Source organism: Ursus maritimus, unplaced genomic scaffold, assembly GCF_017311325.1.
Source record: "Ursus maritimus isolate PB19 unplaced genomic scaffold, ASM1731132v1 scaffold_19, whole genome shotgun sequence".
Taxonomy (NCBI): Eukaryota; Metazoa; Chordata; class Mammalia; order Carnivora; family Ursidae; genus Ursus; species Ursus maritimus.
The window spans coordinates 36478756-36502979 of NW_024424341.1; the positions used below are offsets into that span (position 1 = coordinate 36478756).

The following is a 24224-nucleotide window of genomic DNA, read 5'->3' on the forward strand; positions in this document are numbered from 1 at the left end:
AAGGACGCCCAGGTAGGGAGTGTCAGGGTCCAGATTCTAATCTGGGTCCACCGGGCTCAAAGCCGTCGCCGTAACCAGCCCTCTGCCTGGCTTTCCAGGAAGCCATACACACCCAGAGGACGGGCCTCTTTCACACTGCCAGAGTCATTTTGTTTTCTTCTTTCTCCTCTCTTGAACGGGAGTATGTGTGAATACACACACACGCATATATACCATGTATACACACACATCTAAATATACACACACATATACATATATATGCATATCCTATAGTATGTACATATCCCAATAAGGTCTTTTTTTTTTTAAAAAAAGAGATGTATTTGCTGACTTACAAAAAGCTGTCCATATTTAATGTAGACAACTCAATGAGTTTGGGGATAAGTATACACCTGTGAGTCCATCATCACAATCTATACCATAAAATTATCCATCACTCCAGAAGTTTCTTCCTGCCCTTTTTATTATTATCACTGTGCATGTGTGTTTGTGTGTGTGTGGTAAGACCACTGAACGTAAGAGTTACCCCCCTTAGTATACCTTTACCACACAATACAATATGAGTAGCTACAGGCAGTGTGCTGTGTAGATTCCCAGCATTTGTTTGTCTTACAGACCGAAACTTTGTTTCTTTACCTATCATCATTTTGTTACTTCTGTTTCCCTTCTGTCCTCATTCTGAGAAGGGGCCTCAAGCATTAACCAAGGTTCCCTGGGCACAGTGAATCACCCCATCTAGTTCCAAATTTTGCTTGAGTTTGGGTGACAACCATCTCCAGGCTCAGGCCTGGGGGAGATTCTTTCATTTCTCTGCGGGTAGCTCCCTCTGGCATCTCCTTAAAGAATTGGGATGCTGAGTCCCCCAGAGGTGGGAAGGGGAGTCCTGGTAGGCAGGAAAGATGCTTGAAGGGAAGGAAACTGCAAAGTCGTGGCCCTCCAGAGAAGGTGAGCTGTAAGAAGTCCAGCCAATGTTGCACCTGTCAGCAACCTGGGACCTACGTTCTGTTTGAATGAAGTGATAAAATGGCTGCACACATGAAAGCCCATCAATGTAACACACGTTAGGACAGTCTCCTAGTAGAAGCCAGGCCTCCTGCAGAGTGGGTCCTGTGAATGATAGGTGCACAGTGGGGTTCTGAGGTCTGGCAGGGTGACCTTGGGAAAGTCGTTCAATTTCTCTTTACCTCAGTTTGCTCTTTTGGATGGATGGATGGATGGATAGATGGATGGATGAAAAGTTGAGTGGATTGGTGGACAGATGGATGGGATGGATCAATAGACAGGTGGATGGATGGATGGAGGAACGATGGATTTGTGGATGCATAGATGGATGGGTGAATGGATGCATGGATGTAGGGTGGATGTATGGATGGATAGATAGATGCATGGATGGCTGGTTGGAGGGAGGGAGGGATTGATGGTTGAAAGGAGGGACAGATGAATGAATGGACAGTGGATAGTTGGAGGGATGGACATATAGATAGATGGATAGATGAATTCATCATGAGTGGATGGATGGACACATGGATGGAACAATGGATGGATGGATTGATGAATGGATGGATGGATGTGTGGATGAAAGGTTAGATGAACGGATGTGGGATGGATGGATACATGGATAGAACAATGGATGGATGGATGAATGGTAAGAGCTCATTCGTACATCTACATAGCCAAGAGCAAGAGCTTCGGAGTTGGACAGCCTTGGATTAGAGTGACCATTCTGCCACTTTCCAGCAGGGTGACTTGGGAAAGTCCTGTAAACTCTCTGAGCCTCCATTTTCCCATGTGCAAAAGGAACTACCTTTATTGGGATATTGCCAGGCTCAAGGGAACTATCTGCCAGACATTTAGCACACGGCCTAGTACACAGAAAATGCCCAGCAAGTTCTCACTGGTATTACTATTGTTAACTTAGAGCTCTCCAAGTCTTAAGATGATCCTGCTCAAACACCATTTTTAAGGGGCTCCAAACTTGACCTGCAAGTCAGAGGTCACACTTATGTGACACGTAAGGCCATAAGATCCATTTGGGACTCCCCTGAAGATGGATGGGTTTAGGAAGAGTCTTTTTCCCTTGGTGCTGTGCTCTGTGGTACCAGGTGGAGAATGGAGATGAAGAAGGTGGCTTTTAGATGAGAAATTCACTGTATCTTTTCATGCTAGAAAAAAAAGTAAATTAAATCAAAGGAAAAGATTGTTTTGACAATATTTGTGTGCCTAAAGATTGTTTAGCAAACATTAACAATATGAGGGATGGACTATAAATAGATTAGCAATAAATAGAATTCAAGGTAAAGTGCTCTTAAAAGAATGTCTCATTTTTAAAAAAATGAACAAGTCATCAAGAAAAATATAATAGACCAGATAACAGTTGGAGAACATCAACTAGGTAAATGATATGACAGATGGTTCAAAAGAGAATGATTTGAATTTCTATGGGTTAAATAATCGATAAAATAATTAAATGTTTTTGCAAAACTGACTCTTACGACCAAGAAGCAAGAGTCACACATTAAGCGAAGGCTATCACATTGAGCAATCACACAATGTGTCTGAAATGTGTGCCTTGTCCAAACCCACATGACTCAAGCTTTGTTCATTCTAAGAATGTTCGGCAGTTGCAAGCATAACCTTTGTTTTGTTAAATGGAAGAGAAACACTTTCCTAATTTTATTTCATTTTTGAAGGTCAAGTCACTTTTTCCTTTTTTAATTTTCTCTCTGATTGTGAGTTGACCCACATTAAGAAAGTTGTTGTCCTCAGATAAGAAGGACCATCTGCATGTACCATGAACCGAGGTGTGGATGTGAGTTTTCTTTCTCCAGCAGAAGACCTCAAAGGGAGGCACGTCCCCAAAATAGCCGACACACGCCAGTGCTTTCAAATACAGCTGTGATGTCCAGAGTCCAAAGGGATTGCTCTCAGAGAAAACAGCTTCTGCATGTTTGGAGTGTGGCTGAACATGAGGCACTTGGCCTCAGAACATTTCCATTATGTTCTGACTCTAATTGTACTTCTGAGGGGAAACTCAAATCAACAAAAACCAGTATTGAGCAATTACTGTGGGTGTGCACGTGGGACTGAGCCCAACGCCCTGGTCCTCGGGCCTTAGTCTCCAGGGAGGCAGGGTCACAGAAAGACTCGGGATGCTGAGCCACAGAGCAGGAACAGGGACCATCAGGGGTGCTGTGGGAGGAAAAGAAAAGTGTGAAGGGCCTGCATCTCACTCTGGGGGTCAGAGAAGACTTGCGGTGGGGGGACAGTCCACCTGAGGCCTGAAGACTGGATTTCCCAGGTGAAATTCAAAGGGAAGAGTGTTCCAGAAAACAGCGGAAGTTCAGATATGAGACAGAGAGAGATCACTTGCCCCAGGGAGCGGCCAGCCTGCACACTGAGAAAGGATGACCTGGATGTTGACACTAATGACAAAGGACCCCTCCAACATCCAGCATCAGGCTTCTGGGCTTCCAAGCCTCTGAGGGCTCAGGAAGAGGCAGCCTGCGGGTCTATAGGTACGTGTGGAAACCACAGCTCCCCCTGACTGCCCGACCCTGGAGACGCAAGGTGGATGCAGGGCTCGTGCCCTGGGGCTCCCCTCCTTCTGCGGGGCCTCACTGTCTCCTGCAGCCCCTCTCTGCCGGCGATGGAAGTAAGGAAGGGCCCTGGTCACCCCCTGAGCTCTGACCTGAGAAAGGACACAGGCCGAGGCTCCAACACTGGGGTGAGATCTTCCCAAGAGCTGGGCAGGAGCACATGGGAACTAAGCAGAGACGCAGGCGTGGGGACAGCTGCCATTGTGACTGCAGCTGGCAATGAGCCAGGCACTCCCGGAATGGCAATAGGACAATCTGCTTTAGTTGACGGCTCTGTTATGTTCATTTTGGATGGAGTGTCTCAACAGTGGCACTGCTGACATTGGCGCTGCACGATTTTAGGTTATGGGGGGCTGTCCTGTGCATTGTGGGAGGTTTAGCTGTGTCCCTGGCCTCCAGGCACTAGAAGCCGGGAGTACCCCAAATTGTGACAACCAGAAATGTCTCCAGACATTGGGCAATGTCCCTTGGGAGCAAAACTGCCTACAGTCGAGAACCATTGATTGTAAGGATGGATTTCTTTTTTTTTTTTTTAAGATTTTATTTATTTATTCGACAGAGATAGAGACAGCCAGTGAGAGAGGGAACACAAGCAGGGGGAGTGGTAGAGGAAGAAGCAGGCTCATAGCGGAAGAGCCTGATGTGGGGCTCGATCCCATAATGCTGGGAATACGCCCTGAGCTGAAGGCAGACGCTTAACCACTGTGCCACCCAGGTGCCCCTAAGGATGGATTTCATGAAGACCATCTCCAGGCTGTTCTCCAAGAGACCCAGGAGACTGACCTGCCCACAGAAGCATCAAGGGTTGGTTTATGCCATGAGAGAGCCTATAATAATTCCAAGGTAGTTGTAGAAAAAGAATAGATAAAGAATCTCCATCCTCTGCAAGTTCCCTTTCTAGACTGCCAACTTAAAAAGGGTGCCCTCTCTGGGCTGGTGCAGCCTATAGGACACATCCGGTAAAGTGAAGTGAAGGTTGCATGTTGGCTCTCTCTCATCTCTGCTGAGCATCTTTGTGCAGTGAACAACCTACTCAACTGTATGCTATGATCTTGAAAGGAAAACTGCCTTCTGGTCTCAGAACTGGGAAATATTCCAAACCAAAGGCAAATAAATACATTCCAGGTTTTAGTTAGATGCAGCACTGCCCATTGGGAAAGTCTGTTCTATGCTTTAAAGGATGCATTCATATGATAATTGTCTTTCTCTGCTTGACTTATTTCACTCATATATGGAACATAAGAAGTAGGAAGATTGGTAGGAGAAGAAAGGGAAGAAGAAAGGGGGGGTAAACAGAAGGGGGAATGAACCACGAGAGACTATGGACTCTGCGAAACAAACTGAGGGCTTCGGTGGAGGGGGATAGGATAGGCTGGTGGTGGGTAGTAAGGAGGGCACATATTGCATGGAGCACTGGGTGTTATACGCAAGTAATGAATCATGGAACTTTACATCAAAAACTGGGGATGTACTGTATGGTGACTAACATAATATAATAAAAATATTAAAAAATAATAATAATAAATAAAAATAAATAAATAAAGGATGCATTCAGGAAAAATGTAAACCAAGCAAGAAGGTTTAGGCTCTAGGTAGTCAAACACCCTTTGACCAGGTGAAACCCTGTCCCTAAGTGACCCTGATTGTAGCCAGAACCCATGTGACCAGTGCTCCTGTCAGGGAGGATGGGGGGCAAGGGTGCAGGGGGTTCAGGGCAATTTTAACACCAGAGAATAAAAACCAGAAGGGACCCACGTTCTTAAACAGGACATAGATTTTTTAAAGAGTTTTTATTTATTTATTTGATGGAGAGAGAGACAGCCAGCAAGAGAGGGAACACAGGCAGAGGGAGTGGGAGAGGAAGAAGCAGGCTCCCAGCGGAGGAGCCTGATGCGGGGTTCGATCCCAGAATTCCAGGATCACGCCCTGAGCCAAAGGCAGATGCTTAACGACTGAGCCACCCAGGAGCCCCAGGAAATAGATATTGCAAAATCACTCGTGGTCACGATGCAGAGAGATGCTGTGTGCCTGCCTGGCCTTAGACGCTTCTGCTGCATGAGTCCACACACTCTGCGGGGGGCTGATCTCTTCTGCGAAGAAGCTGCCAATTCAGTTGTTAACTTCACGTACAGTCCCCTGGGCTTGAGGGGCTCAGGAACCCCCAGCTCTGGCTGAGACTGACGACAAGGCTTTAACAAGCCTGCATGGTGCAGACAAATCAGTCAAAAGAGATCCAGTGGCTGGCTGGGGGACTTCAAAGTGCTGTTTTTTGGCTTTTTTAAACCTTCAGGTTTAATTTGATGAAGTATTTGGGAGTGTTTTTTGCTAATTTTTTTGGTCTGTTTGTTTTACAGTAAGTATTTTAAAGTTTTGTTAACACACACACACACACAGGATTTAAAGGGTCCTTATGTAATGCAAAGGCCAGTCCTGACACTGGCTGTTGTACGTTCTCTGTACTTTCTTCTATTAATGCCAGACTGTCAGGACAGCCCTGTGAGCTCTTACAGCCTGGGGAGAGGGGGTTTAGGGGAGGGGTTAATGTCTCTCCATTTGGGGGACACTTGAATACCCCATAGTTCCTGCAGGGGCCTGGCCATAGGCTCAGGCAAAACCCCTGGGTACCAAATGGTAATTGTCTGCTCTGGCTGGCAAAGCAGGTGGGATGGTGAGATATGCACCATCGACACGTAGGCAGGATAAGGGCACGTAGGTCCTGGGCACAGCTTAGTGCTGACTTTGATGGAAAATGGGAACAGTTTTTGCCTCTGGGGTCTAGAAAAATTTTTTTCATGGCAATCAAAGGAAATCAGAATATGTGGCAGCTCTAGGTGGGAAGACATTCTGAGTTTGGTCACACCCAGAAGCAGCCTTCCGTTTCCCGAGTCCCTGTGCAATTTGCGGCTGGACAAAATTAGAGCAGTGTGACATGATTGCTCTGTCTTCCATCTCTAGCTGTGCTCCCCAGCCAGGAAAAATCAACACAAGGCCAGGTGGTCCGACCTGCCTCCATAAGACCCTGGAGACCATGGGGGCGTGGAGGCCACGAATAATTTCCACAGCTCTTCCCAGAGCCGCTCAGGACCTCAATCTATCTGTCTCTGATGGGAAGGTATTACTGTCCCAGCAGGATCCTGCCCCCCATCTTCCCCCTTACAGCTTTGGGGGTTGGGGTGAGGGGTGAGGGGTCAGCGCAGTGTTAAGAACTAGGCTAATTTCTAAAATCTTCTTTCTCGTAACTGCAGTTGCCCTTTTAGAAGGATTTTTGGCGTGGTTTTTGCCCAGGCCTTTCTAAGGCCATTTCTATGCCTAGATTGGTTTCATATTGTATTGTTTGTTTGTTTCTTCCTAGTTGTATTTTTATTTATTTATTTATTTTTATTTACTTGACAGAGAGAGAGACAGAGGGGGGGTGACACAAACAGGGGGAGTAGAAGGGGGAAAAGCAGGTTCCCCAATGAGCAGGGAGCCCGATGTGGGGCTCGATCCTAGGACCCCGGGATCATGACCCGAGTCAAAGGCAGATGCTTAACCAACTGAGCCACCCAGGCGCCCCTATTTTTAAATTATTGAGGAACCTCCATACTGTTTTCCAGAGTGGCTGTATGTTTGCATTCCCGCCAACAGTGTAGGAGAGTTCCCCTTTCTCCACATCCTCAACAACATTTGTTGTTTCCTGTCTTGTTAATTTTAGCATAAATTAAAAACTGGCATAAGTTTGTATCTCATTGTGTTTTTTTTAATTATTATTATGATATGTTAGTCACCATACAGTACATCATTAGTTTTTGATGTAAAGTTCCATGATTCATTGTTTACATATAACACCCAGTGCTCCATGCAGTACATGCCCTCCTTAATACCCTTCACAGGGCTAGCCCATCCCCCCACCCCCTCCCCTCTAAAACCCTCAGTTTATTTCCCAGAGTTCATAGTCTCTTACGGTTCATCTCCTCCTCTGTTTCCCCCCCTCCTTCATTTTCATTGTGGCTTTGATTTGTATTTCCCTGATGCCAAGCGATGTGGAGCATTTTTTCATGTGTCTGTTAGCCATTTGTATGTCTCCTTTGGAGAAATGCCTGTTCATGTCTTCTGACCATTTCCTGACTAGAGTATTTGTTTTTTGTGTGTTGAGTTTGACAAGTTCAGTATAGATCTCGGATATCAGCCCTTTATCTGATATGACATTTGCAAATATCTTCTCCCATTCTGTAGGTTGCCTTTTAGTTTTGTTGACTGTTTCCTTTGCTGTGCAGAAGGTTTTCATTTTTTTTTAAAGATTTTATTTATTTGACAGAGATAGAGACAGCCAGCGAGAGAGGGAACACAAGCAGGGGGAGTGGGAGAGGAAGAAGCAGGCTCGTAGCAGAAGAGCCTGATGTGGGGCTCGATCCCAGATCGCCGGGATCACGCCCTGAGCCGAAGGCAGACGCTTAACCGCTGTGCCACCCAGGCGCCCCAGAAGGTTTTCATTTTTGCTTTTGTTTCCCTTGCCTTTAGAGATGTGTCTTGCAAGAAGTTGCTGTGTCCAAGGTCAGAGAGGTTTCTGCCTGTGTTCTCCTTTCGAATTTTGATGGATCCTGTCTCACATTGAGGTCTTTCATCTATTTTGAGTTTATCTTTGTGTATGGTGTAAGAGAATGGTCCAGTTTCATTCTTCTGCATGTGGCCATCCAATCCTCCCAGCACCATTCATTGAAGAGACTGTCTTTTTCCCACTGGATTTTCTTCCCTGCTTTCTCAAAGGTTAGCTGACCATAGATTTGAGGGTCCATTTCTGGATTCTCTGTTTTGTTCCATTGATCTATATGCCTTTTTTGTGCCAATATCATGCTGTCTTGATTATCACAGCTTTGTAAAATAGCTCGAAGTCTGGCATTGTGATGCCCCCAGCTTTTTTTTTTCTCTCTCAACATTCTCTTGGTAATTCGGGGTCTTTTCTGGTTCAATACAAATTTTAGAGTTGTTTGTTCCAGCTCTGTGAAAAATGTCGATGGTATATTGATAGGGATTGCATTGAAAGTGTAGATTGCTCTGGGCCTGATAGACATAGTCACAATGTTTATTCTTCCAATCCATGAGCATGGAACGTTTTTCCATCTCTTTGTGTCTTCCTCAATTTCTTTCATAAGTGTTCTATAGTTTCTAGAGTACAGATCCTTTACCTCTTTCGTTAGGTTTATTCTTAGGTATCTTATGGTTTTTGGTGCAATTGTAAATGTGATCCATTCCTTACTTTCTCTTTCTTCAGTCTCATTGTTATTGTATAGAAATGCAACTGGTCATGATGGATAATGCCTTTCATGTACTGTTGGATCCTATTAGCTAGGATCTTATCAAGAATTTTGGCATCCATATTCATCAGGGATATCGGTCTGTAATTCTCCTTTTTTGATGGGGTCCTTTGCCTAGTTTTGGGATCAAAGTAATGCTGGCCTCATAGAATGAGTTTGGAAGTTTTCTTTCTGTTTCTATTTTTTTTTTTTTAAACAGCTTCAGGAGAGACTGTGGACTCTGGGAAACAAACTGAGGGCTTCAGGGGGGAGGGGGGTGAGGGATTGGGATAGGCCGGTAATGGGTATTAAGGAGGGCACATATTGCATGGTGCACTGGGTGTTATAGGCAAATAATGAATCACGGAACATTGCATCAAAAACTGGGGATTACTGTATGGTGACTAATGTAACAAAATAAAAATTATTAAAAAAATAATAAAAACAATTAATAAACTTAAAAAAAATGAAACAGCTTCAGGAGAATATATATTATTTCTTCTTTGAATGTTTGGTAGCATTGCCCAGGGAATCCATCAGGCCCTGGAGTCTTGTTTTTTGGGAGGTTTTTGATCACTGCTTCAATCTCGTTACTGTTTATTGGCCTATTTAGGCTGTCAATATCTTCCTGTTTCAGTCTTGGTAGTTTATAGGTTTCCGGGAAGGCATCCATTTCTTTCAGGTTGCTTAATTTATTGGCATATAGTTGTTGATAATAGTTTCTAATAATTGTTTCTATTTCCTTGGTGTTAGTTGTGATGTCTCCCCTTTCATTCTTTTTTTATTATTTTGGGTCCTTTCTCTTTTCTTTTGGATAAGTCTGACCATATCATATGGTTTCACTTATTTGTGGAACATAAAGAATAGCAGGGAGATCATTAGGAGACGAAAGGGGAAAATGAAGGCGGGGGGAACAAAGGGGGCGATGCACCATGAGCGACTATGGACTCCGGGAAATAAACTGAGGGTTTTAGAGGGGAGGGGGTTGGGAATGGGCTAGCCTGGTGAAGGGTATTAAGGAGGGCATGTACTGCATGGAGCACTGGGTGTTATATGCAAACAATGAATCATGGAACGGTATATCCAAACCTAATGATGTACTGAATGGTGACTAACATAATAATTTGAAAAAACTTAAAAAATTAAAATTAAAAATTTAAAAATAAAATAAAATTTAAAAAATTAAGAAGTTAAAAATTTAAAATAAATAAAAAATAAATTTAAATGCAACTGATTTCTGTGCTTGATTTTATATCCTGCCACATTGCTGAATTGCTGTATGAGTTCTAGTAACTTGGGGGTGGAGTCTTTTGGGTTTTCCACATAAAGTATCATGTCTTCTGCGAGGAGAAGGAGTTTGACTTCTTCTTTGGCAATTTGAATGCCTTTTATTTCTTTTCTTGTCTCATTGCTGAGGCTAAGACTTCTAGTACTATGTTGAACAATAGTGGTGAGAGTGGGCATACCTGTCATGTTCCTAACCTTAAGGGAAAGCTCTCAGTTTTTCCCCATTTAGAATGATATTTGCTATGGGCTTTTCTTAGATGGCTTTTATGATATTGAAGAACGTTCCCTCTATCCCTATACTTTGGAGAGTTTTAATGAAGAAAAGATGCTGTGTTTTGTCAATTGCTTTATCCGCATCGATTGAGAGGATCATATGGTTCTTCTCTCTTCTTTTGTTAATGTGATCTATCATGATGATTGATTTGTGAATATTGAACCATCGCATTCCAGGAATAAATCCCACCTGGTCATGGTGAGTCATCCTTTCAATGTACTGTAGGAGCCTATTGGCTAGTATCTTGGTGATAATTTTGGCATCCATGTTCATCAGGGTTATTGGTCTGTAATTCTCCTTTTGATGGGGTCTTTGTCTGGTTTTGGGATCAGGGTAATGCTGGCCTCACAGAACGAGTTTGGACGTTTTCCTTCTATTTCTATTTTTTGAAACAGCTTCAGTAAAATAGGTATTATTTCTTCTTAAATGTTTGGTAGAATTCCCCTGGGAAGCCATCTGGCCCTGGACTCTTGTTTTTTGGGAGGTTTTTGATTACTGCTTCAATTTCCTTGCTGGTTATTCGACTATTCAGATTATCTATTTATTCCTGTTTCATCAGTCTTGGTAGTTTATAAGTTTCCAGGAATGTGTCCATTTCTTCCAGATTGCCTAGTTTGTTGGCATGTAGCTGCTGGTAATAAGTTCTAACTATTGTCTCTATTTCTTAGGAATTAGTTGTGATCTCTCCCCTGTCATTCATGATTTTATTAATTTGGGTTCTTTCTCTTTTCTCTTGGATAAGTCTAGCCAGAGGTTTATCAATCTTATTAATTCCTTTAAAGAACCAGCTTCTAGTTTTGTTGATCTGGTCTATTCTTCTTCTAGTTTCTATTTCATTGATTTCTGCTCTAATCTTTATTAGTTCTCTTCTCCTGTTTTGTTTAGGCTTTATTTGCTGTTCATTCTCCAGATCCTTTAGGTGTAAGGTTAGCTTGTGCATTTGGGATTTTTCTACTTTTTTGAGAGAGGCTTGTTTGGCCATGTACTTCCCTTATAGGACCGCTTTGCAGTATCCCATAAGTTTTGAACCGATGTGTTTTCATTTTCATTGGTTTCCGTGGATTGTTTAAGTTCTTTAATTTCCTGGTTGACCCATTCATTCTTTAGCAGGATACTCTTTAACCTGCAAGTGTTTGACTTCCTTCCAAATTTTTCTTGTTGTGGTTGAGTTCCAGTTTCAAAGCACTGTGGTCTGAAAATATGCAGAGAATAATCTCAGTCTTTGTGTACAGGTTGAGACCTGATTTGTGACCCATATGTGATCTATTCTGGAGAAAGTTCCATGTGGACTCGAGAAGAATGAGTATTCTATTGTTTTAGGATGGAATATTCTGCATATATCTGTGAAGTCCATCTGGTCCAGTGTGTCATTCAAAGCCCTCGTTTGCTTTTTGATCTTCTGGTTAGATGATCTGTCCACTGCTATCAGTGGGGTGTTGAAGTTTCCCACTATTAATATGTTTCTTTATTTCATTTATTAATTGGTTTATATAATCGGCTACTTCCAAGTCAGGAGCATAAATATCTATAATTCTTAGATCTTCTTTTTGGATAGACCCTTTGAGTATGATATAGTATCCCTCTACATCTCTAACTATAGTCTTTGGTTTAAAATCTAATTTGTCTGATAGGAGGATTGCTACCCCTTTCTTTTCAGATCCATTAGTGTGGCAAATGGTTCTCTACCCTCTTACTTTCAGCCTGGAGGTGTCTTTGGGTCTAAAATGTGTCACTTGTAGACAGCATATGGATCAGGTACCCTGTATCTTTTAACTGGAACAATTAGCCTATTTGTATTCAGAGACACTATTGAAATATATGAATTTAGTGCCATTATATTCCTGTAAAGTCCCTGTTTCTGTAGATTGTCTCTGTTACTTTCTGGTCTATATTACTCTCGGGGTCTCTCTTCACTTACAGAATCCCCCTTAATATTTCTTTCAGGGCTGCCTTGGTGATCACATATTCTTTCAGTTTCTGTTTGCCCTGGAAGCTCTTTATCTCTCCATCCGTTCTGAACAACAGACAGCCCTGCTGGATAAAGTATTCTTGGCTGCACGTTCTTCTCATTTAGTGCCCTGAATATGCCTTGTCAGCCCTTTCTGACTTGTCAGGTTTCTGTGGATAGGTTTCATGTTATTCTGATATTCCTCCCTCCATACATACATTAGGAACCTCCTCTTCCTAGCTACTCTCTGGATAGTTTCTTTGGCTGTAAGATTTGCAAGCCTCACTATTATATGTCGGGGTGTTGATCTATTTTTATTGATTTTGGGAGGCATCCTCTCTGTCTCATGGACATGAGTGCTTGTTTCCTTCCCCAGATTAGGGAAGTTCTCGGCTATGATTTTCTCAAATATACCTTATAGCCCTCTCTCTATTTCTATCACTCTATTTCAACCCCCTTGGGAATCCTAATAATTCTGACATTGGAACATTTCATGGCATCATTTATCTCTCCAAGCCTTTTTTCATGGGCTACAAGCTGCATATCTGAGTTTTCCTCAATTTCCTTGTCACCAGGTTATCTTCTAGATCACTGATTCTCTATTCTGCCTCATTGACCCTACCTGATAGAGTATCCAGTTTAGACTGCATCTCATTCATAGCATTTTTAAGTTTGGCCTGATTAGATTTCATTTCTGCCCTTAGAGAGTCTATATTGCCATTTATGCTTTTTTCGAGCCTAGTTATTAACTTTATGATGTTATCTTGAATTCTGTCTCTGACATCTTACTTGTATCTATATCGATTAGCACTGTGGCACAGACTGCTGCCTCTGTTTTTTGGTTTTGTTTTGTTTTTGTGAGTTCTTCCTTCTTGTCATTCTGTCCAGAGAACTATGGGTGGGCAAATGAGCAGAGTCCAAAATATCAACCACGACCCAAGCAAGATGTACGCTGGAGCTCAATATGCTATTTCCCCCTGGCATTGGAATTTTATAGTCTTGTGGTATCTATAGGCTTGCTGCCCACCTGTTCTTCCAGACTGTCTTCTGGGGGTGGGGCCTGCCATGCTGTTTCTCAAGATCCCTGCCTGGGTGGAGTTGTCCCTCTCCATGACAGGGGGATGGTCTCAGTGCAAACTGGTCCTCTGTGTGGCTTTTGTTCCCTGGAGGCTTTCGGTGCCTCTTCAGAGGATCAGAGCAAAAATGTCTGTGCCCAAACCTCTGGCCCAGAGCAGAAACATCGCTATCTGCCCTCTTTAATAAACCCTCTGGGACAAACAGTCTCCACTTTTGTATGCACTGAAAACCGCAGCCTCCCCCAGTGTACACCCACTGCAACTCTCTCAGAGGTAGCTCCAGGGGTGCCTCTGTCCTTTGTGACTCTAAAACCGCCAGCAGCCACAGGCTTGAACACACACCCGAAGCTCCTGGATCCTGTCTGGGTGCCACCTTAATGTCCTTTCCAGGCCACTACTGCCCTGCAAGCTCCTGCCGAGGCACAGGTTCTAGTCTCTTTCAGGCTGCTCAGGAAAAGAGTGATGACCAACTGGCTGGCTCTTGGTTTAAGATGACCTGAGCTGAGAGTCCCCTCCTGGGCTTGCTGACCATAACCAGCTTCTTGGCTCCACTGCTCGGGCACTCTACATGTTCAGGCACCCCCGTTCACTCTGTGACACCTCAGATCCCAAGACCACACTGTGCTGCCTAGAATAATGCCTTTTCATTTCCAGAGCCCCTTTCAGAGAGGGCTGTTTCTCACTAGAGCAGATTTCTCAGGGTTCTGCTTTTGCACTCCAGTGTTATATCATTTTCCAGGAGCCAACTGATGGAGGCTCCCACCCCCTTCTGTTTATCTTCCGATATCTCCCCGCAGATTCACGATTCCACACGTCCTACCTTGCAAAAAGTAGTCACTTTCTTGCGTGAAGAGATCCAGAGACGTATTCTTACATATCAGGCTGATCTGATTTTGTGGGTGTTCAAAGTGGTTTGATAGATATCCAGCTAAATTCAGGGGACCAGTTGAAAGAGGGTCTCCTGGTCCTCTGCCAACTTGCCTCCTCTATATAAGAAAAATCTAGGATTTTGATTGAGATTATGTTCAATGGATAGATCAAGTGAAGAGAATTGACATCTTAACAATACTGAGTATTTGATCCATGAACAAGGTGTTGGGAATGGAGACACTTTCTCTTTATTATTTCTCTTCTCCTGCTGGGTTTAGGCTTTATTTGCTCTTCCTTCTCCAGCTCCTGTAGGTGTAGGGTTAGGTTGTATATTTGAGAGCTTTCTTGTTTCTCGGGAAAGGCTTGTATTGTTATATACTTCCCTCTTAGGACCGCCTTTGTGCATCCCAAAGATTTTGAACAGTTGTGTTTTCATTTTCATTTGTTTCCATGAATTTTTTCATTCTTCTTTAATTTCCTGGTTGACCCATTCATTCTTTAGTAGGATGCTCTTTAGCCTCCATGTATTTAAGTTATTTCCAACTTTCCACTTGTGATTGAGTACCAGTTTCAAAGCACAGTGGTCTGAAAATATGCAGGGAATGATCTCATTCTTTTGGTACCAGTTAAGACCCAATTGGTCACACAGGGTGTGATCTATTCTGGAGAATGTTCCATGTGCACTCGAGAAGAATGTGTGTTCTGTTGCTTTAGGATGGAATGTTCTGGATGTATTTGTGAAATCCATATCTGTGAGGTCCAGTGTGTCATTTAAAGCCCTTATTTCCTCATTGATCTTTTGCTTAGATGATCTGTCCATTTCAGCGAAGGGATTGTTAAACTCCCCTACTATTATTGTCAATGTGTTTCTTTGATTTTGTTATTAATTGACTTATATAACTGGTTGCTCCCATGTTGGGGGCATATATATTTAAGATTGTTAGATCTTCTTATTGGATAGACCCTTTAACTATGATATAGCATCCTTCCTCATCTCTTATTACAGTCTTTGGTTTAAAATCTAATTTGTCTGATATAAGGATTGCCACCCTAGCTTTCTTTTGATGTCCGTTAGCATGATAAATGGTTTTCCACCCCCTCATTTTAAGTCTGGATATGTCTTTGGGTCTAAAATGAGTCTCTTGCAGACTGTATATCAAAGGGTCTTGCTCTTTCATCCAATCTGATACCCTGTGTCTTTTGATTAGGGCATTTAGCCCATTTACATTCAGGGTAACTATTGAAAGACATGAATTTAGTGCCATTGTATTGCCTGGAAGGTGACTGTTACTGTATATTGTCTCTGTTCCTTTCTGGTCTATGTTACTTTGGGACTCTCTCTTTGCTTAGAGGACCCCTTTCAATATTTCTTGTAGGGCTGGTTTGGTGATTGCAAATTCTTTCAGTTTCTGTTTGTCCTGGAAACTTTTTATCTCTCTATTTTCAATGACAGCGTAGATGGATAAAGTATTCTTGGCTGCACATTTTTCTCGTTTAGTACCCTGAATATATCATGCCAGTCCTTTCTGGCCTGCCAGGTCTCTGTGGAAGGTCTGCTGCTAAACTAATGTTTCTATCATTGTAAGTTACAGACCTCTTGTCCTGAGCTGCTTTCAGGATTTTCTCTTTGTCTTTGAGATTTGCAAGTTTTACTAGTAGATGTCAGTGGTGACCTATTTTTGTTGATTTTGAGGGGGGTGCTCTGTGCCTCCTGGATTTTGATGCCTGTTTCCTTCCCCCAAATTAGGGAAGTTCGCTGCTATAATTTGTTCCAATATACCTTCTGTCCCTCTCTCTTCTTCTCCTGAGATCCCAATTATTCTAATATTGTTTCACTTTATGGTATCACTTATCTCTCGAATTCTCCCCTCGTGATTCAGTAGTTGTTTATCTCTTTTTCTCAGCTTCTTTATTCTCCATCATTTGGTCTTCTATATCCCTAATTCTCTCTTCTGCCTCATTTATATTAGCAGTTAGAGCCTCTATTTTTTTTAATTGCACTTCATTAATAGCCTTTTTGATTTTGATTTGGTTAGATTTTATTTCTTCAGAAAGGGATTCTCTAGTGTTGTCTATGCTTTTTTCAAGCCCAGCTAGTACCTTTATAAACATTATTTTGAACTGTAGTTCTAACATCTTACTATTGTCCATATTGATTAGGTCCCCAGCAGTCAGTACTGCCTCTTGTTCTTCTTCTCAAGGGGAGATTTTCCATTTTGTCCTTTTGCCCAGAGAATAGATGAATGAGAGAACAAAATGCTTAAAGGGTAACAATGACCTCAGAGAAATATACACTAAACAAATCAGAAGAGACCTGAAACCAGGGAGGGGGAGGTAAAAAAAAGAAAAGAAAAGAAAAGAAAAGAATATGATCAGGCTGGTGAATAGGACAGAGCCATACACTAGATTTTGGATGTATTTTGGTCTGTTAGAAGAAATTGCATCCCAAAATTTTAATGAAAGAAAAACTTACATACATACAAAAATAAGGTTAAATACAATGAAGGGATGGAATATGACTGTAAAAATGAAAATTTAAAAAATATTTTTAAAAAGGAATTGATAAAATAAGTTGGTTGAAAAAAAGGAAAAATGAAAAAAAGAAAAAAGAAAAAGGAAAGAGAATTTAAACAATTGAAGTTCAAAAACTAAAGAATCATGGGGGAGAAAGCCATGAATTCTACAGGCTGTATTCCCCTAGCGCTGAAGTTTTGTAGTTCTCATTGATCGGTAAACTTGGTCTTGGCTGCATGTTCTTGCTGATCCTCTGGGAGAGGGACCTGTTGCAGTGATTCTCAAATGTCTTTGCCCCGGGCTGAACTGCACCCCCTGCCAGGGGCCAGACTAAGTCACCTGCACAGGTTTGCTCTCTGTAGCTTTTGTTCCCTGAAGGCTTTCTGTGCAGCTTTAGAGGATGAGAATAAAAATTGTGGCTCCCAATCTCTAGCCCTGGAGGAGCCAAGAGCTTGGGTCCCCACTCCTCAGTGCGCCCTCAGAGAAAAGAAGTCAATCACTCTTGTGTCACTGGTCTCTGGCCGCACTCTGTGCTCACTGGGCCTATGACCGAGCGTTTCTATCTCAGGTACAAGGCCCTGTTTGGAGCCTCCAAACCCAGCAGATTCCTGCAGCATGCTCCCATGCTACTCCTCCTGGGGGAGGAAAGGGAGACTCCCCACTTCTGCCGCTTATTGGGCCCCGGCTCGAAGAACAGCAGCCCGACTGTGCAGCAGATCATGGTTTATGGCCACCCTGAGCGGAAAGCCCACTCCTCGGCTCACTCTTTGCAGCTGGCTTCCCTGCTCTGATACCTGGGGGCTCTGCCACACTTAGGCACCCTCAGCCTCTCTGTGACCCCGAGAGTCCTGAGACCACACTGTCCCAGCAAGGGGTCCACCCCTGTCTTAGCCACCAGAGTGACGTCCCCCCGTGGAGCAGACTTCTAACAGTTCTGATTTTGTGCTTCTCTGCTCTCTCACTTGCCGGTAGCTGGCTGATGGCAGCTCCCTGCCCCCATGGTCTCTCTTCCCATATATTGCCTCGGATTCACTTCTCCACACATTCTACTTTGCAGAAATTGGTCACTTTTCTGTTCATAGGATGCTGCTATTCCTTTCTTTAGTCTCCTGTTGAGTTCGTAGGTGTTTAGAATAATTTGATAGCTATCTAGCTGAACTCCTGGGACCAGACAAAATTTAGGGCTCCTACTCCTCTGCCATCTTGGACTCCTAGCACTGGAACAGCTTTAAACCTCCATCTACCGGGTGCAATTTCACGTTTTATTGCAGGTTGGTAAACTCAAATTTCCTGGTTGCCTTTTGAGGGTGTGGCTGCCCCGGGTCTCATCACACAGCTTTATCCCTTCTAATTAGCGCCCGATGCAGGAATTGATGTACTAAAAATTAACTTCATTGATCTTCATCTGAGAATATGGTTAACAAGGCATAATTTTTTCTGATCCATGCTACTGATCAATCACCTAATGAAAGAAAAATGAAGCAAGGACCTCCTTGGCATCAGAATGAATTTATATACCTCCGAGGCAGCACACCTATAACTCAGGACTGGTTCTCTGTTCAGGACTCTGCACTAAGAAGAGATAACTTTCATGCACACTGAGAAATTTGTGCTCTGTGCTTTCTAGGAAAGGATGTGTGTTTCGGAGAGGGAGGGGAAATCACCTCCTGTGGCAATCAGCCTCTGGGCAAACACAACTTAGTGTCTGGCATAGCTAGGTGAAGCAAAGTGGCTCAATTTACAGAAAGGCAGGCACAGGAGGGCTCCCCACACCTGCCCTTCTAGTGGTCTTTGCATACAGCTTTATCAAGATCCTCCGTGGAAGGAAGGAAGGCCAGGAAATAAGAAAGAAGGAAAACATTTTACTTCTCCTCAGTTACAGCCAACCAAGATAAGCCAAGCTCTCAGGACTGTGCCATCAGATGAAATGCTAAGTCCAGGCAAAAGGGTGAAATGAGCCCACTCACTTTTTATCTCCTCCCTTGTCCCCAACTTGACTCCTTAGACGTTGCACAGTGCCAGTTGAGGGGCTCACTTGTCACATGGCAGTGTTTCTTTATTACCCTCAATTAGTGTTTGTATTTCAAAATAAACCTCTGGAGAAAGCAATGCTCCCCCCGAAGGAATGACTCTCTTATTGGAATTCCAAGCACCCTGGTTCCTGGGGCAGGAGCATTCCTGTTACTGTAAGGGTGGGGGTGGGGGACAGGGGTGTTTTATGGTGCCTCTGGACTCACACAGCTGAAGACATAACCTCTTCTGCCTAAGCATGAGGCCCCTCTCTGTGCCCCTCAGTGGATTGCAGACATGCAGTCACTCGTGGGTACCTTCACAGACGCTCTCTGCATGTCCGTGGGGCTCCCACGCTGTGGATCCCATGATTCCCACAGGCAGCCTGGAATAACAAGGGGCAGCACCCCATTCTCCTGCCCTCGCCACCTTCCATCTCCCCTCCACAAGCACTTGCTGTCCCTTGATAAGGAGGAGGGAAAACTACAATCAAGTGCTTCCTAACCCAGATGTCACGAATAAATGTCACCAGATAATGTCCAACGCCAAAATAAATAAAAAAATAAACAAATAAATCTATTTTAATCTGCAATTTTGCTAAATAGCTTCAGCTCCCTTTGTCTTGATTTCTACCTCCATGTAGACAGAAAAGGACACTTGTCTCATGAAATTCATGAGCTCATGTGTATACATCACTGCCCTGTGTTGTATTATTTACTCTGTGGGTAGGAGTGTCTCTCTCCGTGGTAATAACAAGTCACTGGGCAGAAAATCATTTCATAGTAAAAAGAAAAAGGGAACTTCTAAAAGCAAACAAAGCCCACCATAGTGGAAATTCCTTCACCTTCCTCTAAGCAGCCCCATCTGGAACGGGCTGCAATCTACCCGTGATCCAGCCAGCAGAACCACTCCTCTCCCTCCTCTCCCTCCACCTCATTGACGCACCACCAATTTCTGAATGTCAGCCACAACCACGCCTCTTCCCCAGGGTCTCATCATGCCTCTTTCCTTTTAACCTCCATCTTGTTTAAACCACTTAACTCGGTCATCATCCATGATGGCAGGGAAAGTGTTGATCAAAATCAAGTTACATTGTTTAGGGAGAAATAACCCCATCTCCTGGACGGTCGTGGTTTTTAGTACCCAGGGCTGCAATTCTTTGAAGTGGATGGTAAACTGGGGTTTTGACAGGCTGGGAGGAAAATAACGCCAAGACTCTGGAGGAGGCTGCCAGCCACCGATTCAATCCTTGTGTTTGGCTGCCATCTTGTGACACACTGGGTTGTGCAGCTGAGGACCCAAGGCAGCATTTATGTCTAACATTGTAAAACCTTTTCCCTCCCCAAATGTAAACCAATAAATAATAAATGCCAATACAACCTCTCTTAGCCTAAATGGCTGAATTAATATTAAAGCCAGTTCTTCAGGCATCAAGGAACCTCATTATATAGGAAAACATTTCACAGCTGACTCAAACTTCGTCAGAAATCTAAAGTGTGTCCTGACATTGGCACCTAAGACACCTCCCCCTTCACGTTCTCCTCACCACCCAACCCTGTGTCAGATGGGCTGGGCCGTCTTCTTGGCTATGAGCCAGGCGTGTGGGCTTCCCTCATGGCCATCAGTGCTCCAAAAGCAAAGACCAACAGGCGTCCAGGAGTGTGCTAGAGATGGATCTGCCATCAACACCCTCATAGCTCCCGGGTGTCCCCACTGAGTCCAGAGGACCATGTCAAAGAGAGGAGCCCCTCCAAGCTCACGAAGAGGGCTGCTGTCCCCAGCCAGGCCCTGACTGCTCTGCAGACCAGCACCTGGGATAAAGTGGAGTCGGTGTTCCATATAACTTCACTGACAAGCGGGAACGGACCCTCATTAACGAGGTCTGACTTGGCTACTGCGAAGATGGAAAATGACTGAGTCCAGCCTCGCCCTGGAGCTATTCTCCAGCTGGCAAGCTCCACATCCCAGCTCCCCACACGCCTGAGGCTCTGGGATGCAGCCCTCAGGGCCCAGAGCTCACAGAGAACCTTTCCCAGGACATGACCCCTCTCCAGTAGGGCAATAGAGGCTTCAGGGGGGTGGCTAAGGGTCCCCAGGGCACCTCTCATTTAACGAGCAAGACACAGGGGCCCAGAGAGCACTCAATAGATAAATATCTGTTTATCAGATGAATAAAAAGGAACGTGTGAGTGATCTGGGGAAATATTCTGAGTAGTTATAAAAAGGTGAAGTTTGCACATGTAGGCTGCTGCCATCACAGGATGCACTGAAAACATTTTTCAGCTACAGAATTTCTCTGCTGAAATTCCTCCTATTTTACCCATTTTGTCCCGCTTTTCTTCTAAGTTATTCAATGTACTTATAATAGTGTTCTTTATTGAAGTACACTTGACATACAATATGATACTAGTTTCAGGTGTACAACATGGTGATTCAACAATTCCATACATTACAAAATGCTCACCATGATACGTGTAGTCACCATCTGTAATCATACAAAGTTATTGTATTATTGGCTATATTTCCTACTCTGTACTTTCCATCCTCATAACTTATTCATTTTATAATGAGAAGGATGTACCTCTTAAAATTCCTTCATCTATTTTGCCCATTCCTCCCCACATCCTCTTCCCTCTGGGAACCACCAGTTTGTTCTCTGTGTTTAAGAGGCTAATTCTGCTTTTTTTTTTTTTTTGTTCGTTTGTTTGTTTTGCTTTTTAGAGTCCACATATAAGTGAAATCACACAGCATTTTTCTTTTTCTGTTCGATCATTTCACTTACCCTTGTACCCTCTAGATCCATCCATCTTGCTGAGAATGATAATATTTCATCCTTTTTTATAACTGAGTAATATTCTATTGTACACACAGTTGATTCTTGAACAACACAGAGTTGAACTTCATGGATTCATTTATTCATGGATTTTTTTCAATAAATATAATGAAGTACTGTAAATGTATTTTCTACTCCTTAAATTTTAAATAACATTTTCTTTCCTCTAGCTTACTTTATTGTAAGAATACAGTATATACCTAATGAATCATGGAACTTTACATCAAAAACTACGGATGTACTGTGTGGTAACTAACATAATATAATAAAAAATCTTATTAAAAAAGAATACGGTATATAGTATACATAACATATAAAATATGTGTTAACTGACTTTATGTTTATTTTATCAGTAAGGCTTCCAGACAACAGTGGACTTCAGTATTTAAGTTTTGGGGTTGCAAAGAGTTATGTGCAGATCTTCTACTGTGCAGAGGGTCAGCATCTCTAACCCCTACATTGTTCAAGGGTCAACTTGAACATATTCTTTATCCATTCACCTACTGATGGACGCTTAGGTTGCTTCCATTTCTTGGCTATTGTAAATAATGCTGTAATAAACATAGGGGTGTGTATGACTTTTTTTCAATTAGTGTTTTTGTTTTCTTTAGGTAAATATGCAAAAGTGGAATACTGTGTCCTATGGTATTTATTCTTTTTTATTATGATGTTCAATTAGCTAACATATAGTACATCATTTGTTTTTGATGTACTGTTCAATGATTCACCAGTTGCATATAACACCCAGTGCTCATCACAACGCATGCCCTCCTTAATACCCATCACCCAGTTAACCCATCCTCCCATCTCCATCCTTTCTGAATCCCTCAGTTTGTTTCCTGGAGTCCAGAGTCTCTCATGGTTTGTCTCGCTCTCTGCTGTCACCCCCTTCAGTTTTCCCTCCCTTCCCCTGTGGTCCTCTGCACTATTCCTTCTGTTCCACTATTCCTATATGAGTGAAACAGTATAATTGTCTTTCTCTGCTTGACTTTTTCACTTAGCATAATTCCCTTCAGTTCTATCCATGTTGATGCAAATGGTAGGTATTCATCCTGTCTGATGGCTGAGTAATATTCCATTGTATATATGAACCTCATCTTCTTTACCCATTCATCTGTCGAAGGATACCTTGGCTCCTTCCATGGTTTGGCTATTGTGGACATTGTTACTATGAACATTGGGGTGCATGTGCCCCTTCTTCTCACTACATCTGTATCTTTGGGGTAAATATGCAGTAGTGCAATTGCTGGGTTGCAGGGTAGCTCTATTTTTAACATCTTGAGGAACCTCCATACCGTTTTCCAGAGTGGCTGTACCAACTTGCATTCCCACCAACAATGTAGGAGGGTTCCCCTTTCTCCACATCCTCGCCAACATTTGTTATTTCCTGCATTGTTAATTTTTGTCATTCTAAGTAAAGTAACATGGTATCGCATTGTGGTTTTGATTTGTATTCCCCTGATGGCTAGTGATGTGGAGGAATTTTTCATGTGTCTGTTAGCCATTTGATGTCTTCTTTGGAGAAATGTCTGTTCGGTCTTCTGCCCATTTCTTGACAGGATTATTTGTTTTTTTGCATGTTACGTTTGAGAAGTTCTTTATAGATCTTGGATACAAGCCCTTTACCTGTAGTGTCATTTGCAAATATCTTCTCCCATTCCATGGGCTGCCTCTTAGTTTTTTTTGTTTTTTTTTTTCACTGTTTCCTTTGCTGTGCAGAAGCTCCTTATCATGATGAAGTCCCAAAAGTTCATTTATGCTTTTGCTTCCCTTGCCTTTAGAGACGTGTCTTGAAAGAAGTTGCTATGGGTGATGTTCAAAGAGGTTACTGCCTATGTTCTCCTCTAGGATTTTGATGGATTCCCGTCTCAGATTTAGGTCCCTCATCCATTTTGAGTTTATCTTTGTGACTGGTGTAAGAGAATGGTCCAGTTTCATTCTTCCACCTGTAGCTGTCCAATTTTCCCACCAGCATTTTTTGAAGAGACTTTTATTTTTCCATTAGATAATCCTTCCTGCTTTGTCAAGATTAGTTTCCATAGAGTTGAGGGTCCATTTCTGGGGTCTCTATTCTGTTCCATTGATCTATGCGTCTGTTTTTGTGTCTGTTCCATGCTGTCTTGATGAGCACAGTTTTGTAATCTAGCTTGAAGTCAGGCATTGTGATGCTCCCAGCTTTGGTTTTCCTTTTCAACATCCCTCTGGTGATTCAGGGTCTTTTCTGGTTACAAACAAATTTTAGGATTGTTTGTTCCAGCTCTGTGAAAAACGTCAGTGGTATTTTGATAGGGATTGCACTGAAAGTGTAGATTGCTCTGGGCAGCATAGACATTTTCACAATGTTTATTCTTCCAATCCATGAGCATGGAATGTTTTTCCATATCTTTGTGTCTTCCTCGATTTCTTTCATAGATGTTCTGTAGTTTCTAGAGTACAGATCATTTACCTCTTTGGTTAGGTTTATTCCTTGGTATCTTATGGTTTTTGGTGCTAATATAAATGGAATTGATTCCTTAATTTCTCTTTCTTCAGGCTCCTTGTTA

The 24224-nt window shown here is 42.9% G+C and overlaps 1 protein-coding gene across 7 annotated transcripts in view; it reads right to left on the minus strand.

The window, feature by feature from the left end:
- LOC103661323 (protein C19orf12 homolog) overlaps positions 1-24224 on the minus strand; it is a 70200-nt gene that overhangs the window by 11108 nt on the left and 34868 nt on the right. Inside the window, exon 4 of one of the 7 annotated variants that reach the window (XR_005835666.1) lies at positions 2358-3189. The exons of the other annotated variants lie outside the window; for them this stretch is intronic. The gene's annotated coding sequence lies outside the window, so the exon portion shown is untranslated. Of the gene's footprint in view, positions 1-2357; positions 3190-24224 lie in introns of those variants that run through there. 7 annotated transcript variants of the gene reach the window in all.